Raw genomic sequence first — 19220 nt, forward strand, 5'->3', positions numbered from 1 at the left:
TCTTTCTTTTATCGTTTGCATCAATGTCACGTAGCTGCATTACAGACGTTTTGTAAGGAAAAGAACTTCCTGGCTTTTTTTTTTTTTTTTGTGGGGGTGTTTTTGCTTTTGTTTTTCCCTCCTTTTCCTTTTTTTTTTTTTTTTTTCCTTCCTCTCCAGCCGTTGATGCTCCCCCACCTTCATCGGGTTTTACAGACACAACAAGCACACGCACGAATGCGCTCATACACTCGCGCATGCGCGCGCGCAAACACACACACACACACACACACACACACACATACATACGTAGAAAGAGAGAGACATATAGGGACAGAGAGAGAAAGGGGGGGAGAGAGAGAGAGCAACAAACTGAGACAGACGGAGATAGTGACAGTCTGAGAGCGAGAGAGACAGACAGAGACAGAGAGAGGGAGACAGAGAGAGGGATAGACACATAGAGAGAGGGAGAGAGGACAGAGACAAAGAGAGAGAGAGAGACACACACACACACACACAGAGAACCTCCCTCCCCTGGTCTAAATCCATCAACTTCTCCACCACTCCACCCCCCCACCCCCAGGGCCATTGTGGAACAGGCAGGTGCACAGAGAGAGAGAGAGAGAGAAATACAGAAAGAGACAGACAGAGACAGGACACAGACAGACAGACAGAGACAGAGTGCAGCGCCCAGGCCAGGCAGTCTAAGGAAACCTGATCTTCAAAGGGCCTTTGACAACCGTTTGCAACCTCCGCCCTCCCCCTGTCGCCACCCTCTCCGCCATCGCCACCTCTCCTTTCCTCCCTCCCTCTCTCTCTCTCTCTCTCTCTCTCTGTGATCCTGTCTTCTTGCGCCTCTTTCCAACATCTCTCTATACCATCTCCACACGACCCTACATCTCTCTATACCATCTCCACACGACCCTACATCTCTCTATACCATCTCTACACAGTCCATCTCTCTATACCATCTCCACATGGCCCAACATCTCTCTATGCCATCTCCACACGGTCCTACATCTCTCTATACCATCTCCACACGGCCCAACAGCTCTCTATATCATCTCTACACAGTCCTACATCTCTCTACCATCTCTACACAGTCCATCTCTCTATACCATCTCCACATGGCCCAACATCTCTCTATACCATATGTACATGGCCCTTCATCTCTCTATACCATATATATATATATATATATATATATATATATATATATATATATATATATATATACACACGGCCCAACATCTCTCTATACCATCTCCACATGGCCCAACATCTCTCTATACCATCTCTACACAGTCCTACATCTCTCTATACCATCTCTACACGGCCCAGCATCTCTCTATACCATCTCCACATGGCCCAACATCTCTCTGTACCATCTCCACACGGCCCTACATCTCTCTATACCATCTCTACACAGTCCTACATCTCTCTACCATCTCCACACGGCCCTACATCTCTCTATACCATATCTACACGGCCCAACATCTCTCTATACCATATCTACATGGCCCTACATCTCTCTATACCATCTCTACATGGCCCTACATCTCTCTATATCATCTCTACACAGTCCTACATCTCTCTATACCATCTCCACACGGCCCAACAGCTCTCTATACCATCTCTACACAGTCCTACATCTCTCTACCATCTCCACACGGCCCTACATCTCTCTATACCATCTCCACACAGTCCTACATCTCTCTATATCATCTCTACACAGTCCTACATCTCTCTATACCATCTCCACACGGCCCAACATCTCTCTATACCATCTCCACACGGCCCTACATCTCTCTATATCATCTCTACACAGTCCTACATCTCTCTACCATCTCCACACGGCCCTACATCTCTTTATACCATATCTACACGGCCCAACATCTCTCTATACCATCTCCACATGGCCCAACATCTCTCTGTACCATCTCCACACGGCCCTACATCTCTCTATACCATCTCTACACAGTCCTACATCTCTCTACCATCTCTACACGGCCCAACATCTCTCTATACCATATGTACATGGCCCTTCATCTCTCTATACCATCTCTACATGGCCCTACATGTCTCTATACCATCTCTACATGGCCCTACATCTCTCTATACCATCTCCGCACGGCCCAACATCTCTCTATACCATCTCCACACGGCCCAACGTCTCTCTATACCATATATACACGGCCCTACGCCTCTCTATACCATCTACTCACGGCTCTATATCTCTCTTTCTGCTGTTGGGTTTGAGTTCTTATCGTAGGCTTCCAACGATCGGTTGCGCTCTCTCGTCTCGTAATTGTTTACTACACATAAGCCCAGTTGACTAGGTTCCCAGATGTATAACTGTGTCTTACTACTGATAATGATGGAACTCTGTATTTGGTGAATACAAAAATATACCATCTCCGTAGGACCCTTCATCTCTCTATTTCATACCCACACGACCCCACATCTCTGCGTCATCTACACACAGCTCAGTCATGTTCCACCGTATGGTGTATCATCCTACTATTATTTTCATTCATAAAACGCGACCAGTGAACAGAGAGAGACAGACAGACAGACAGACAGACAGACAGGCACAGGTAAACAGAGACAGACAGAGAAACACAGACACACAGAGGCAGGCAGACAGACACAAGACAGACAGAGACAAAGAAGAGACACGCCATACTACACAGTTGGTTCCCCCTCTGGTCCCGTTAGCTTGTGTGTGTGTGTGTGTGTGTGTGTGTGTGTGTGTGTGTGTGTGTGTGTGTGTTCGTGTTCGTGCGTGTGTGAGTGTGTGTAAGCGCGCGGGCGCGTGTGTATGTGTGTGTGCGTTCCTTGCGTGAGAGAGAGAGAGAGAGAGAGGGAGGGCGAGAAAGAGAGAGGGAGGGAGGGAGAGAGAGAGGGGGGAGGGAGAGAGAGAGAGAGAGAGAGAGAGAGAGAGAGATGAAAGTAATCACCTAATATTGATGGCACCTTGCGATCAATCACTGCCAAACCAACTCCTCCACTACCACGTCGCTGGGAGGGGAAAGAGGGGGAGGGGAGGGGAGGGGGGGGGAGGGGGGGGGAGGAGGGAGGAGGAGAGGGTGGGGATGGAGGGGGAGTGAAAGGGCTGGAGAGTGCAGTAGTGGAAAGGGGAAAAAGAAAGGGGAGAGAGAGAGGGAGGGAGGGGGAGAGAGAGAGAGAGAAAGAAAGAGAGAGAGAGAGAGGTGGGTGGAGTGGAGTGTGAGTGGGAAGGGAGAGAAAGAAGAGAGAAAGAACGAAAGAGACAGAAACAGGAAGATACAGTGAGACAGACAGAGAGAGAGTGATGGGTGGGGGGGGGGAGAAAGAGAGAGACGAAAACAGAGAAATACAGAGAGAGGGATGGAGGGACACACACACACACACACACACACACACACACACACACACACACACACACACACACAAACACACACACACGAGCAGAGAAACAGAAAGAGAGGAAGAGAGATAAACATGGAGAGATTGGAAGAGACTCACAGACACTCACATACAAGGATGGAAACGGGAGAAAGAGAGAGAGAGAGAGAGAGAGAGAGAGAGAGAGAGAGGCAGGGAGAGAGAGGGGGGAGACAGACAGACAGACAGACAGAGAGACACACAGAATCAGCCATATAGTGAGCAAGAGAGAGCGATACTGGTGGAGGGGGGCTGGGGGTTGCAAGAGGGGGTGGGGGGGGTGGGGGGGCAGGCAGACAGAAAAAAAAAACGAAAAAAAAACAACCTCATGACACAGAGAGAGAAAGATGGCGGAGAGTTGACAGACAAATACAACAAGCGCAACTCAGATGTGGGTGGAAAGAGGGAGGGTGTTGATTTGGGGGGTGGGAGGGGGGGGGGGGTAGGGTAAAGGGAGTGATTCAAATAAAAGACAGGAACACACGCTTCCTTCAACTAAATCCTTCTTCCTTATTCACACACACACGCGCGCACACACACACACACACACACACACACACGCACAGGGAGAGAGAGAGGGGGGGGGGGAGTGAGAGAATAAGAGAGAGAGAGAGAGAGAGACGGGAGAGTGAGAGACTGAGGCAGAAGCAGAGACAGAGAGTGGCAAGAAAAAGTGAGGGAGACGGGGGAGACAGGCAGACATCCAGAGAAAGAAAGTCTGACAGAGGAAGTCTGAGAGAAGGACAGAGAGAGAGAGAGAGAGAGAGAGAGAGAGAGAGAGAGAGAGATCGCCAGCATACAGACAGAGAAGACAGAGAAGACAGTGATAGAGAGACATAGAGAAAAGCGGCGGGTCGCAGACATATAAATACTCGCGAAAAGACTGAGGGACAGACTGAAAGACATTAATCTCTCTCTGTCTCTCTCTCTGTCTCTGTCTCTCTCTGTCTCTGTCTCTCTCTCCCCTCCTACCCATGAAAGCTAACCGTCGCGCCGCCTTTGACTCGCCCAAAGAACCCAATCAATACCAGGCCTAAACAAAGAGCTTAATTCACATGCACGTGCGCTCAAACAGTCCCGCGCACACGACTGTGATAGCTGCACGCAAAAGCACACGTACGCGCGCGTGCACACGCACACAACACAACACACCACACCATAACACACACACACACACACACACACACACACACACACACACACACACACACACAAACAAACAAGCACACACACCCACGACACATGGCCACACGCACACACACACATGCACGCACGCATGCCCGCGCGCGCGCACGCACACACACACACACACACACACACACACACACACACACACATGCACGCACGCATTGGCCAGTGATGTTCCCTTACCGTGTCCACGGACACTTAACTGTTAATCAATTAGTTCTGAAGAAGTCTTCATTTTCAACAGCAGTCTGAGGCGGCCCTGAAATGAGCTGGAGCACGAAAGCACGCAAGCACACACACACACACACACACACACACACACACACACACACACACACACACACACACATACCGTCCGCACGCGAACTGTTTATACCTACTCTGGCGTTAGATATAAGTACACTCACACACACACACACACACACACACACACACACACACACACACACACACACACACACATGCACGCGCTCGCGAACCCACATAATGAAAGACAGAAATAAAGAGACAGAGATAAAGAGACCAAGAGACACACAGAAACAGAGAGAGAGCTTTTTTTTCTGTCAAGCGGGAATGGGGGTTAGAGAGAAAGAGAGCCAGACAGACAGAGAGACAGAGAAAGAAACACAGAGAGACAAAGACAGAGAGAGACAGAGATAGGGAGAGAAAGACATCGCGACAATGAGACGGACTAGAGACAGACACGGAGAGAGACAGACGTAGACAGACGGGAAAACAAAGAGAGAGAGAGTGGAGGGTGTCTAAACACCACAAGAACACCCAAACAACCATCCCCGCCCGGTGTCTGTCTAAATACCAGAAGGGAACCCACATAACCAACACCCTCCCTCTTCCATTCCCCTTCCCTGAACCAAACTTTTCACACCATGTGGGGGAGGGGGTGACGGGGGGGAGTCGGACAGGGTTGGGGGAATGGATGACGACTGACTGACCGTCTGGTGTTGTAGTGGTCACCCAATGGACGGACCCCGGTCTAAATTGCCCTACCCCCACACCCCACCTTAAACACGTGAGAAACACTTTCAAAGTGCGCTGCCATATCTTCCCACTGGACATAAAAGTCGTGAAAACAAACAAAAAACATACAACCCCCAGCCCAGCAAACAAAAACAAAGAAGAAAATAAACAAAAACAAAAAAACAAAACAACAAAACAAAACAAAAAAACATACAACCCCCACCCCAGCAAACAAAAACATACAACCCCCACCCCATCAAACAAAAACAAAGAAAACAAACAAAAACATACGACCCCCACCCCATCAAACAAACAACCACACACACACACACACACACACACACACAAACTTTCAACAAGCCACTCCACATGAAACCATACTACACTGTCCAAAACGACTCAACAGAGAGGTTGGGGGGGGGCGGGGGGGGGGGGGATGGGGAAAGACAGACAGACCAACAGACAGACAGACAAAGAAAGAAAGAGAAAGAGAGGGGGGGAGTGGGGACGAGGTTAGGGGGGGATTTCAGTACTCTGCTGAACACAGAACTGACATTCAGCGAACACACAGACAAATAAAACACGTGTACATAAATAAATGAATAAATGAATATTAACATCGACACACAGCGTAAAACGAAAACACGCTGAAGTCCCAGAATACGTTGAAAACGTCCTCAGAAAACATACCCAGGCAACAATAAGGGAAGAAAACAACAAATAAAAAAAGAAAAATTCTAAAGTACAAGGACACCCAAATAACACCCCAACCACCAACGCTCAAGCCACCTTCCCTGACCAGTGCTGTGTAGTGGTCACCCGAAGTATGGACGGACCATCCAAAAGGCGTCCGCCTCCCCAACACAACACGCGGGGGACCATGGCCCCATTCACAGTGCAATGCCATAACTTCCCGCTCCACATAAAAGCCAGGACGGGCCACCCATAAACTTCAATTGCCATCCTGACACGACGACCATAAAAAAAGCCCTCGTAACTGAAAATTGACGGGAATAAAAGTACATGCGCGTGCGCGTGCGCGCGCGCGCGCGCGCGTTCGGCAATAAAGCACCACAGCACATACACACTTGTATACATGTACATGCGCACCCGTGCGCGCAGAAGCGTGATTGTGTGGCATTGTACAGTATAGATCTACTATTTTTTATACATCATTCTCTCCTTCCTGTACTAAGCCTGAGGTTCTGGAGCCACTTGCATTGCTTGGTTCTAACGTTTTGACAGTTACACGTGACTAAACGCCTACCTTGACCGAACTACGCCATTGGTCAGTCCCATACTACACACAGTTAGTAGCGGGTTACGACCATACTAGACTCTTCCGTCCGAGCAATGCAACTGGCCCGGGGGGTAGCCTAGTGGTAAAGCACCCAACAAGGAGGCGGGTGTCACGGGTTCGAATCCCGTCGAATCGAATCGAATAGTATATACAGACTAGAATTTTTGTTTCTCTCCCTCCACTTGACCTTGAGTGGTAGGCTGGGTGCTAGTCATTCGAATGGGACGATCAAACCGAGGTCCCGTGTGCAGCATGCACTTTTCAGCGCACGTAAAACAATTCACTTTGGTAGTTTGATCAAAACTACACGACAATGGTAAGAAGACAGATTACAGGGCCGGGGGGGGGGGAGAGAGAGAGAGAGAGAGAGAGAGAGAGAGAGAGAGAGAGAGAGAGAGAGAGAGAGAGAGAAGGACAGAATAAAGAGACGAGAGAAGAAAAAAAAAAGAAACAGAAAGAAAAGACAACAGAAAGGAGAAAAATGAAGATGGAAGGAACAAAAAGAAATATATATATATATATATATAAGCGGGAAAGAGCCTTCTAAGGATGCTAAGACTATCCTGCTCATTTGCAGAAATTTTACGCATCCACCGATTTCTCCTATAAAAAAGAAGAAAAAAAAGGTTTGATCAAAACTGGAGGTAAGATAATATAGTTTCTTTAATTAAAGTGGTTTTTTTCCCTCCCTATTTTCCCAGATAATGACCTTGACCATGGACCTCTCAACCTGCTTACCGTATCATCATGAGAGTGATGACTTCGGAGGTCTTACTCATACCAACCATCCTGCCAAGTTTGGTTAGTATGCCACAAGTTACCAGTAGCCGGAAAGTTGTCAAAGTTAAAGTTTACCACGGACACACACACACACACACACACACACACACACACACACACACACAACGAGTACAACACAATCCACTAGGAACCATTCATCACTGACATGACTATAATTATTATATCACACAGTGACAAAAACATTCTACATGACACCAGTCTCTTGACAAGATTGAAATATCACGACGTCGCCAGATGCACAGAGGCAAACTGCCATCTCCCCTCCTCTCTGCCTTCTCCCCCCCCCCCACCCCCCCACCCCCCACATCCCCCCCCCTTCCCCATTATCTGACCCCATCAAGCAGAGTGACATGGACTGTCGATGACCCGTGATAGCAGCAGATGCTGAACAACCAGGCCGGCAGACCATCAGTTCTATACAGCCCTTTCCACACCACTGCCCATCTGTGCTCTAGTTCGCTGTGGAGCCCATTGGAGGCAATATAATGGTGGTCCGGCGTGGTGGTGGGGTGGGGGGGAGGGTAATTAATTGTATCTATTGTCATATCCTATGTCCGGTCCCGTTCTCTCTGTCTGTCTGTCTCTCTCTCTTTCTCTGTCTCTCTTCCCTGTCTATCTCTGTCTCTCTATGGTGGGGGCAGGAGGCAGGGTGAGGAACAGGAGTCTGTGACAAGGAATCTTTGCATCTTTTCATCAAGTTCTCTCTCTCTCTCTCTCTCTCTCTCTCTCTCTCTCTCCCCTCCTCTCTTCTCTTCTTTCTCTCTCTCGCTCTCTCTCTCTCGCTCTCTCTCCGTCTCATACACACTGACCTTTCGAAGCCCGTCCCCCCTGCCCCCCAAAACCACCGCCCCCCCTACAACATCCTCCGAACAAACCCATACACACCCCAACACACACCGCAAAACGCCTCAATCACCACCACAAAAAGTCGGTGAAGGAACAACAACCAGGAGACTTGTCGTAAACTATCCGCCAGATATGACTGACCAGCAACAACATCAGGACCACGCTAACCTCCCTGGCATCCCTGACACACCCAACCTTGTCCGTGGGGGCGCGGGTGTGTGTGTGTGTGTGGGGGGGGGGGGGGGCAGGGGGGGCCATGGCGATTCAATGTGTCAGCGGTAATCATGGCGGCCACCCTGAGAGACAAGGCCACAGGCCACCCCTCATGACACAGCAGTGTCAGGGGAGTTGGGGGGGGGGGGGGGGGGGCGGGGGCGCCGGGGGGCGGGGGGGTTGAAGGAAGGGAGGAGAGGGGGCGGAGGGGGGGGGGGCATTTCAAGCGTGGCAGACTGGAGACAGACGACATTGTTATTTGTTATTAGTATCATCATAATACAGGAGATAGACGACGTGACATTTTCGTTTGTGCCTGTATTAAACTTTAGGACCCAACCTTTCAGGTTTTCTCTACTGTTCTGGGAAAGTTTTGCTTTGTCGAGTCTCTTTTATTTATAGTTCCCTTGCCTCTCAATTTCCTTTCCTGTTTCACTGACTGAGTTTAACAACTCTCGGCTTATGCCCTTTTGTATTGTACTGTATTGTACCGTATTGTACTGTATTGTACAGTACTGTATTGTACCGTATTGTACTGCACTGTATTGTACCGTATTGTATTGTACCGTATTGTACTGTACTGTATTGTACCGTATTGTATTGTATTGTACCGTATTGTACTGTATTACTTTTTGGACAATACGTACTTCTCTGAGTGAATTCCTGACTGCTCTTTTTTTACGTGCGCTACGTGCATGCTGTACACGGGACCTCGTTTTATCGTATCCGAATGACTAGCATCCAGACCACCACTCAAGGTCTAGTGTAGGGTGGGTGGTATTCTGATGAGTGTGGGATTCGATCACGCACGCTCAGGTTCTCTCGCTTCCTATGTGGGCGCGTGAACACAGGGGCCACCTCTCCACTTAGCATCAAGTCCATTGCTTGCAGTGACCTCTCTGTTCATAATGATCCCCTTGCTGCCTCCCCTTTCATCCAAGCCAACCCTTCTATTGCCTGCAAAGTCAAACATAACTATACCTGTGCTGTCCAACAAACCCTTCCTATTGCCTGCAAAGTCAAACATAACTATAACTGTGCTGTCCAACAAACCCTTCCATTGCCTGTTAAGTCAAACATAACTATAACTGTGCTGTCCAACAAACCCTTCTATTGCCTGCAAAGTCAAACATAACTATACCTGTGCTGTCCAACAACCCTTCTATTGCCTGCAAAGTCAAACATAACTATACCTGTGCTGTCCAACAACCCTTCTATTGCCTGCAAAGTCAAACATAACTATAACTGTGCTGCCCAACAAACCCTTCTATTTCCTGCAAAGTCAAACATAACTATACCTGTGCTGTCCAACAAACCCTTCTATTTCCTGCAAAGTCAAACATAACTATAAATATGCTGTCCAACAACCCTTCTATTGCCTGCAAAGTCAAACATAACTATACCTGTGCTGTCAAACAACACTTCAATTGCCTGCACAGTCAAACATAACTGTAACTATGCTGTCCAACAACCCTTCTATTGCCTGCAAAGTCAAACATAACTGTAACTATGCTGTCCAACAACCCTTCTATTGCCTGCAAAGTCAAACATAACTATAACTGTGCTGTCCAACAACCCTTCTATTGCCTGCAAAGTCAAACATAACTATAACTGTGCTGTCCAACAACCCTTCTATTGCCTGCAAAGTCAAACATAACTATAACTGTGCTGTCCAACAACCCTCCTGTTGCCTGCAAAGCCAAACATAACTATAACTGTGCTGTCCAACAACCCTTCTATTGCCTGCAAAGTCAAACATAACTATACCTGTGCTGTCCAACAACACGTCAATTGCCTGCAAAGTCAAACATAACTATACCTGTGCTGTCCAACAACCCTTCTATTGCCTGCAAAGTCAAACATAACTATAACTGTGCTGCCCAACAAACCCTTCTATTGCCTGCAAAGTCAAACATAACTAAATATGCTGTCCAAAAACCCTTCTATTGCCTGCAAAGTCAAACATAACTATAACTGTGCTGTCCAACAACCCTTCTATTGCCTGCAAAGTCAAACATAACTATAACTGTGCTGTCCAACAACCCTTCTATTGCCTGCAAAGCCAAACGTAACTATAACTGTGCTGTCCAACAAACCCTTCTATTGCATGCAAAGTCAAACATAACTATACCTATGCTGTCCAACAACCCTTGTATTGCCTGCAAAGTCAAACATAACTGTAACTGTGCTGTCCAACAAACCGTTCTATTGCCTGCAAAGCCAAACGTAACTATAACTGTGCTGTAACGACACTGCCAGATCTTTCTGTCAATGCCTGAGTTCCGGAACAGCTGGAATGAACAACGAACTCAACCTGGAGAAGAGATGCAAGCACGCAAAAACTACCAGGCACAGATTCTCCCCGTGCCTTCTATCTTCACAAACATAAGATGAAAGAGCATGATAGAAGCTCAAGCTTGTTGCTTTGATTTTTTTTTTTCCTTCCAAGAATTTGTATAATGAATGCAATATTTCGCCTTTCTTCTCTAAATTTAACACAATATACGTTTTTAACTGGATCCAACTGGTCTTCAGAAGAGAACGCTCCAAAAGAAACCTGTACAAATCCATGACATATCTCCTGCTCGATGCTTGTGGGATGGGGATGAGAGAGGTGGCGGAGTGGGGGTAGGAGTGTGTGTGTGTTGGGGGGGGAGGTGAACAGGAGAAACATGGGAGGAGAGTGGGGAGGAGAGTGGGGAGGAGAGGGGTGTTCGAGCGGACAGGGCCAAGGCTACAACAACTCTGACAACCATTCATTACGGATGAGCAGCCATCAGTGCATCCATTATGCATGGAGCCATCCCCGCGAGACAACCAAGGGAGGCAATTTGCCAGAAATAATGGCTCCACCTATGGCCGTTTTCACAACTACAAACACTTTGTGTTGGGCGCTGGATGCGGTCATTGCAGCCGGTCTGATTGTGATTTCGGTCGATACTGGCAGCGCAAAAAGCTGCTCGACACAAACGGGATTTTTCCCCACCAAGCTTGAAAGCGAAAATAATTGTCGTCTGTTAACGGGCAGAACAGGCCCAACTCGACTCAGCTGGCACTCAGGTAATTGAAGCGGCCGTTGAATTGTAAAACTCTGGCCAGCCAGGGAAAATAAAAACGAGAGGCAATCTGGCTACAACAACAGCCATCGAATTATAAATCTGTTACACACAGATGGAACGAACAATGAAAACTGCGCTCAACGGTCTGAATTCATGAATCAAAATTATCTAACGCAGTGAACAGCAGGCCCAAGAACATCTCCCTCTCCCTTACACACACACACACACACACACACACACACACTTTTTTAAATACAAAGCACAGGTGATGTGCTTGCTACCACAACCTGTATCCCTTTTGCCTTCCGAGTGATTTCCGTTCTCACAAAGCCGTGTTGATCTCTGTGTACAACACACAAAACGTTGTAAGGCTGCTGAAGAGTCTCTCATTTCACAGTCATCAAGGTTTCGGGCTGCACGGCTTGATCTGTTCAAAAACGTGTTCCAGTCTCAAAATATTCTATCTAAACCAAATCTAAAAACACCCCTTTGCAAGCAGTATGTCATAACAAAGTAACTGCATTCCGTATCGGTATTGTGTGATTCCCCCATATGTGTATTCTGTGGATCCACATCTTTTTGAGGACAAATAACGTTAGGGGATTATTCATGTTGTAGCCTATTTGTAACACATCCTCTTCAAAACCTCTTCGGTTCTGGTTCAAATCCTGGCCCACATCGTGACACGCCAAAACGAGCAGGTGTGGCAAATAACGTAAACATCAAAGATCACACTACACAAGACAAATATGGATTATTGACAAATGTTTACAAAATCATTGTCACAGATGTTCCACTCACAGTTGGAATCTTTGGGAAGTGGTGTTATTTTCCACGAACAAGAACGAACACTGGGTGAAAATGCACTATTAGAAGTAAACTATCGTACTGACTGCTTCGAAACGTGTTCCGTACGCACACAAGTATATACGCGCGCGCGCATACACACACATACACTCTCTCTCTCTCTCTCAAGAACACGTGCACGCACGAACTCACACAAACACGCATGCGTGCTCGTTGATCCCGCGACCTAACAGAGAGAGACAGAGACACATAGAGAGAGACTGAGAGACAGAGAGAAAGACAGAGACACACAGAACCAGACAAGACGCAGACAGCCAGACAGATTCTGGCGTGATTCCATGACAGCACACAAACGCTGAACAGAGACAAAAACCGCTTCCTTTGAATTGGGACTGCATGTTCAATAGGGATTTTGACTCAGCGGGAAAGAACGCGAAGCTTTCACTGGCTTGACATCCACAATCACAGCTCAGTAAATCAGTAATCTTTTGAAACCGTCCGTTCGGCCGATGTCTGCCGACCTGTTCTGTCTGCTATATGACTCAACTAAACATGAACAAATTAGCAGCAATAAACAAACAAGCAAACATATATATAAACAAACAAACACGTATACATGATCCGAGTATCTCTTCTCGTTCACTTATGCTAAAGTTATCTATTCACCAGCTACAAACCATACAAAAGTTGTTACCTAATCACCTGCCACAAATCATACTTAAGTCGTTAGAATTTATCCACCTGCCACAAACTATAAGTCGTGATCTATTCATCAGCCACAAATCATACTGAAGCAGTCATCAATTCATCAGCCATAAACCATACTCTTACCGTTTAACAGTCACGCCTTTCTGATTATCTATCACCAATAACTTCTCAATTACTAAGAAAGACAGAATGAAAGAAAAGAAAAAAGGAAAAAATAAAACTTCAGTTAATCACTGAGAGGAATTAATCCTTTGTCAGATATTTTCCCCCTGGTTTCCAATGTCAGTCCACATCGCGGATAAAGACGCTGCAGCCAAAAGAAAAGCCCCTTCTACCCTTCATTCCTTTCTTGCTGTCAGGCGGTGTGTTCCGGACATTTTATATTTCAGACCCAATACCCAAGCTGGACAGCTGGGCCTACTAAATCTTATATACAGAGAGATGGAATATATCCGATTAAAGAAGATAAGCCAAAATGCCAGAAACTTTACGACATTGTCCCTTTCCTCTCTCTTCAATAACGTCTATGTGTCCCATCCACCCCTCCAATTTTCGCACACAGATACTCATCCTCTGGGATCAAGGAGATAATGAAAAGCCATTAGAATGGCTGGAAGCATCATCAAACATTCTCAGCGATCTCTGGTAATCTTCAATTATGCAAGATTTGTCTGTTGATGCAATCTACCCCGCCATTTTTACCCCTCCACCCTCCCAAGCCACTCTCTTCAGTGCTTTCATGGTGCGGCCTTCCCATTGGTTGGGTAAACTGCAGACCAACTCCCCTGAGCTCTCTGCTGTCATCCACTTCGATCAGCAACCTTTTGGGAGGAAAGCCAGCAATCCTCCTCGAGAGACAAGATTTTTTTTAGGAGGGGTCTATCCTCCCCTCCTCCATTCCCTTTCAGAACGATCTGGCTAATAATGATTGTGTGTGTGCTTGTTTTAAAATCCCTCTGCTCCTCTTTTCATTTCCATTTGATTTCCACCCACAAACGAAATCACTTAAGCATTGAGAGATTCTGCCACTTGTTTGTTTGTTGAGAGAACACACAGGAGCTGATTGCAACAGTTCCGCAAACTCTACTTTTCTATTCACTGTTTGTAGAAATACTTATCGCTGTTACTGAGAGGAAAAAATAAATGAATGAATAAATCCGGTCATCTGAGTAATTCAAATATCATAAAAATAATGCCTGTGACCGCCTTTTTGGTATACAAATGAACTTTAGTTCTCATGTTCACATATTCATTTCTGGTCTTCAAATGTCCTTTCATGCTCATGAGAGGTGGAATCACTATCATGATCATATGATGGATGAATCTGTCGACTGAAAATATCCCCTGAGTTCACGTGTCTTAGACTGCGATTTTTGGTTCTTGAAATCTTGTGTCTGTGGACGCATTTTATACCTGGATGTCATTTAATCAATCATGTAGTTTAAGAAAGCTTTATTGTCATTCATGTAAGGATGTTGTTTAAGAAAGCTTTATAGTTTTGTGTGTTCAAATGTTCTTCATTTGTCATGTCTAAAAATCTTTCAAGACAAACATGGAGCCAGAAGATTCTGACAAACAGAAACAAACGATTCCAAACGGTGGGGATTGGGGTCTACAGAGTATTCATCCAGCAGGACAGATGCGAAGCTTTCAGTGGCTTGACGTCCCGAGTCACAGCCAAATAAATCTGTAATCGTTTGATACCGTCCATTTGGCCCGTGCCCGTTGTCAAAACAATATAAATGAATAAATATCAATTTATAATAAATAAACACACACATGTATCTACTCTCGTTTAAAGAAGATGAAGTGGTATCATCAATCACACACCAGTCTCCCTGTCCTTACTGTTTCTAGGTCATTGTTTTCTGGATACTTATCATCAGACCATGAAAACTGGTATAACTGCCTGGTCAGCAGGGATTAAAACAGTCATGCAAGTATAATTCCATCTGCAGAGCTGAGTGAACGTAAGAACTACCATCAACAACTGTAGATGATGAACCCTCTGTCTTCAATCATAAAGTCCCGATGCCATGAAATGATGAATGGCTCACACCTTTTTCATTGTGTATCGATCCACACGTCTCTGATTTAGCATTCATTACTTCACCCATGTTCTATTATTCATACTTCCATGATTCTGCCTTATTTATACTTTCCCGATTATGCATCGTCCATACCTCCCACACCGTATGTCCTCCATACCTTCGTGATAATCTATTATACATAACTTCGCCCATCATATATTGTTAATACCTTCCTGGTTGTAAATAATAATTATTCATACTTTCCTGGTTATCTATTATCCATGCCTTTATATTTTTGTCGCATCATCCATAACATGCATGATTATCTACCATACAGTCTTGCTGTTTGTAAATGGTATTTTTTGGTTTATAAATCATGTCTAGTTATCTTCCTGATGACCCATCATTCGTTAATTTTAATATCTACCATTCGTCTGTTCCTGTTTCTCAACCACATTTTCCTGGTAATTTATCACCCATATCTTCATGTTCACCATCATCCATAAATTTCGGAATGTCTGTCATTCACACCTCCCTAATTATCTATCATCAACATCCACCTGTCCACTTGCATCCATACCTTTCCTGTTTATCCATGATCCATCCTTTCAAAATGATACATCACCTGTAACGTTTCTACTGATCTGTCATACATATCTTCCTGATTATCCATACTTCCGTGTCCATCAGTTATCCTCCCACTGATCTATTTTTCGTGTCTTCATATTCACCCATCATCCAAATGTTCATGTTCATCCCATTCTTCCTGTCTTCCATTCCGTCCATCCTTCAATTGTTCATGTTCATCCTCAGCCATGCTTTCCCGATAACGTATCATTCACAATTTCCTGACCTCATCACTCATACCCTTATTATTCACCATCATCTTTGCCCCTGCTGTCCACAGTGTCTTGAATATCAACCAGCCATGCTTCTCTGGTTATCCATCATCACCATTCTGCCAGTAATGAAGGCAGGGGGAAGAAACAGCAGAGATGATAAAAATGCTCAGTCAATCATTGGGAGATAGCTGTCCTTTGCCCGAGCTGTCTCCAAAATCTTTAACGTTAATCAATATCGCAAATAAACACGCTGCAGCTTAAGTAATCGTCAGTGTCTTCCGGGTTCTTTTCATTCATTCACTTATTTTGACAGACTTTATACCACTGTTAGAAAACAAGCTGTGAAACCGTTTCTGCTAAATCTCACCATCCTTTTCCCTATCCTCTCCAGATCCTCCTTGCCTCCCCAACCCCACCCCCTCTTTTATGGAGAGAGGTGGGGTGTATCACGATTGAAGAAAGATAAGCCCCAAACGCCAGTAAGCTTACCACACACCCTTTAATGATAACAGATCTATATAACCCTCCCTCCCCTCCCCTCTCCATGCCCAGGATCAAAGAGATAACGAAAGCCATTAGAGCGGCTGCAAATCAAACACTGCAGCGATCTCTGGTAATCTTCAATTATGCAAGCTTTGCCTATTGATGCAATCTGTCCTGCCATTTTACCCCCAGCCCCTCCACTCCACTCTTTTCTTTTTCCTGCTTTTCAGAGTGTGGCCCTCCCATTGGCTGGGTAAACTCCAGACCAATTCCCCAGACCCCTCTCTTGTCATCCACTTCGATTAGCGATCGTAGGGGGAAAGGCCGGCAATTCCCCAGGAGACTTTTTTTAATTTTTTTTTTTATCCCAGACCCCCCCACTCCCCCCCCCCCCCCCACAACCCCCCCAACTCCCACCCAACTTTTTCCCCATTTCCCCCTCCATTCAGAACGATCTGGCTAATGTTGATTGTGTGTGCTTGTTTTAAAACCCCTCTGCTCCTCTTTTCATTTCCATCTGATTTCCAGCCAACAGTGGCCGAAACCGAAAAAGATATACCTGCCGCTTGTTTGTTTGTGAGGAAAGCATTGGGGTTGACGTTTACAGTCCCGCTATCTTTCACGGTTTGCCAATATACATGCTGCTGTTACGGACAGTAATAAATAAATACATAAATAAATCACATCACTTATTGCCCTGCTGGTGGGGGTTGGAGGAGGGGAGACGAGGGAGAAAGGGGAAGGGCTGGGTGGTCTGAGAGACGGGGAAGGAAAGATAGAATGTTCACTGATGAGGGTGCTAGACAGGCATGTGCATTTATTTTCTGCATGATGCAGACATCCGCAAAAAGAACCCTGTCACTTAAGAGGAAAACATGCCGAGGGTGAGAAAGACGAACAAAGACTCGGAGAGACCTTGAGAAGGAAAGAAAGGATAACCAGGGAGACCGTGAGAAGGAAAGAAAGGATAACAACCACAGAGACCGTGAGAAGGAAAGAAAGGTTAACAACCACAGAGACCGTGAGAAGGAAAGAAAGGTTAACAACCACAGAGACTGTGAGAAGGAAAGAAAGGATAACCAGGGAGACTGTGAGAAGGAAAGAAAGGATTACAACCACAGAGACCGTGAGAAGGAAAGAAAGGACAACAACCATGGAGACCGTGAGAAGGAAAGAAAGGACAACAACCATGGAGACCGTGAGAAGGAAAGAAAGGACAACAACCATGGAGACCGTGAGAAGGAAAGAAAGGACAACAACCAGGGAGACCATGAGAAGGAAAGAAAGGATAACAACCACAGACCATGAGAACGAAAGAAAGGTTAACAACCAGGGAGACCGTGAGAAGGAAAGAAAGGATAACAACCAGGGAGACCGTGAGAAGGATAGAAAGGATAACAACCACAGAGACCGTGAGAAGGAAAGAAAGGATAACCAGGGAGACCATGAGAAGGAAAGAAAGGATAACAACCACAGAGACCGTGAGAAGGAAAGAAAGGTTAACAACCAGGGAGACCATGAGAAGGAAAGAAAGGATAACCAGGGAGACCATGAGAAGGAAAGAAAGGATAACCAGGGAGACCATGAGAAGGAAAGAAAGGATAACCAGGGAGACTGTGAGAAGGAAAGAAAGGATAACAACCAGGGAGACCGTGAAAAGGAAAGAAAGGTTAACAACCACAGAGACCGTGAGAAGGAAAGAAAGGATAACCAGGGAGACTGTGAGAAGGAAAGAAAGGATAACCAGAGAGACCGTGAGAAGGAAAGAAAGGATAACAACCACAGAGACCGTGAGAAGGAAAGAAAGGATAACAACCACAGAGACCGTGAGAAGGAAAGAAAGGATAACCAGGGAGACCGTGAGAAGGAAAGAAAGGATAACAACCATGGAGACCGTGAGAAGGAAAGAAAGGATAACCAGGGAGACCGTGAGAAGGAAAGAAAGGATAACAACCACAGAGACCGTGAGAAGGAAAGAAAGGATAACAACCAGGGAGACCGTGAGAAGGAAAGAAAGGACAACAACCATGGAGACCGTGAGAAGGAAAGAAAGGTTAACAACCACAGAGACCGTGAGAAGGAAAGAAAGGATAACAACCACAGAGACCGTGAGAAGGAAAGAAAGGATAACCAGGGAGACCGTGAGAAGGAAAGGAAGGTTAACAACCACAGAGACCGTGAGAAGGAAAGAAAGGATAACAACCACAGAGACCGTGAGAAGGAAAGAAAGGATAACAACCATGGAGACCGTGAGAAGGAAAGAAAGGATAACCATGGAGACCATGAGAAGGAAAGAAAGGATAACAACCATGGAGACCATGAGAAGGAAAGAAAGGATAACAACCAGGGAGACCGTGAGAAGGAAAGAAAGGATAACAACCACAGAGACCGTGAGAAGGAAAGAAAGGTTAACAACCACAGAGACCGTGAGAAGGAAAGAAAGGTTAACAACCACAGAGACCGTGAGAAGGAAAGAAAGGATAACAACCATGGAGACCGTGAGAAGGAAAGAAAGGATAACAACCACACAGAGACCGTGAGAAGGAAAGAAAGGATAACA

General features: G+C 46.0%; 1 protein-coding gene across 3 annotated transcripts in view; it reads right to left on the reverse strand.

Annotated features, from left to right (window-relative positions):
• LOC143300394 (TOX high mobility group box family member 4-like) overlaps positions 1-19220 on the reverse strand; it is a 121314-nt gene that overhangs the window by 52004 nt on the left and 50090 nt on the right. The gene's annotated exons all lie outside the window — the stretch shown is intronic.

Source organism: Babylonia areolata, chromosome 26 (genome assembly GCF_041734735.1).
Source record: "Babylonia areolata isolate BAREFJ2019XMU chromosome 26, ASM4173473v1, whole genome shotgun sequence".
Taxonomy (NCBI): domain Eukaryota; kingdom Metazoa; phylum Mollusca; class Gastropoda; order Neogastropoda; family Buccinidae; genus Babylonia; species Babylonia areolata.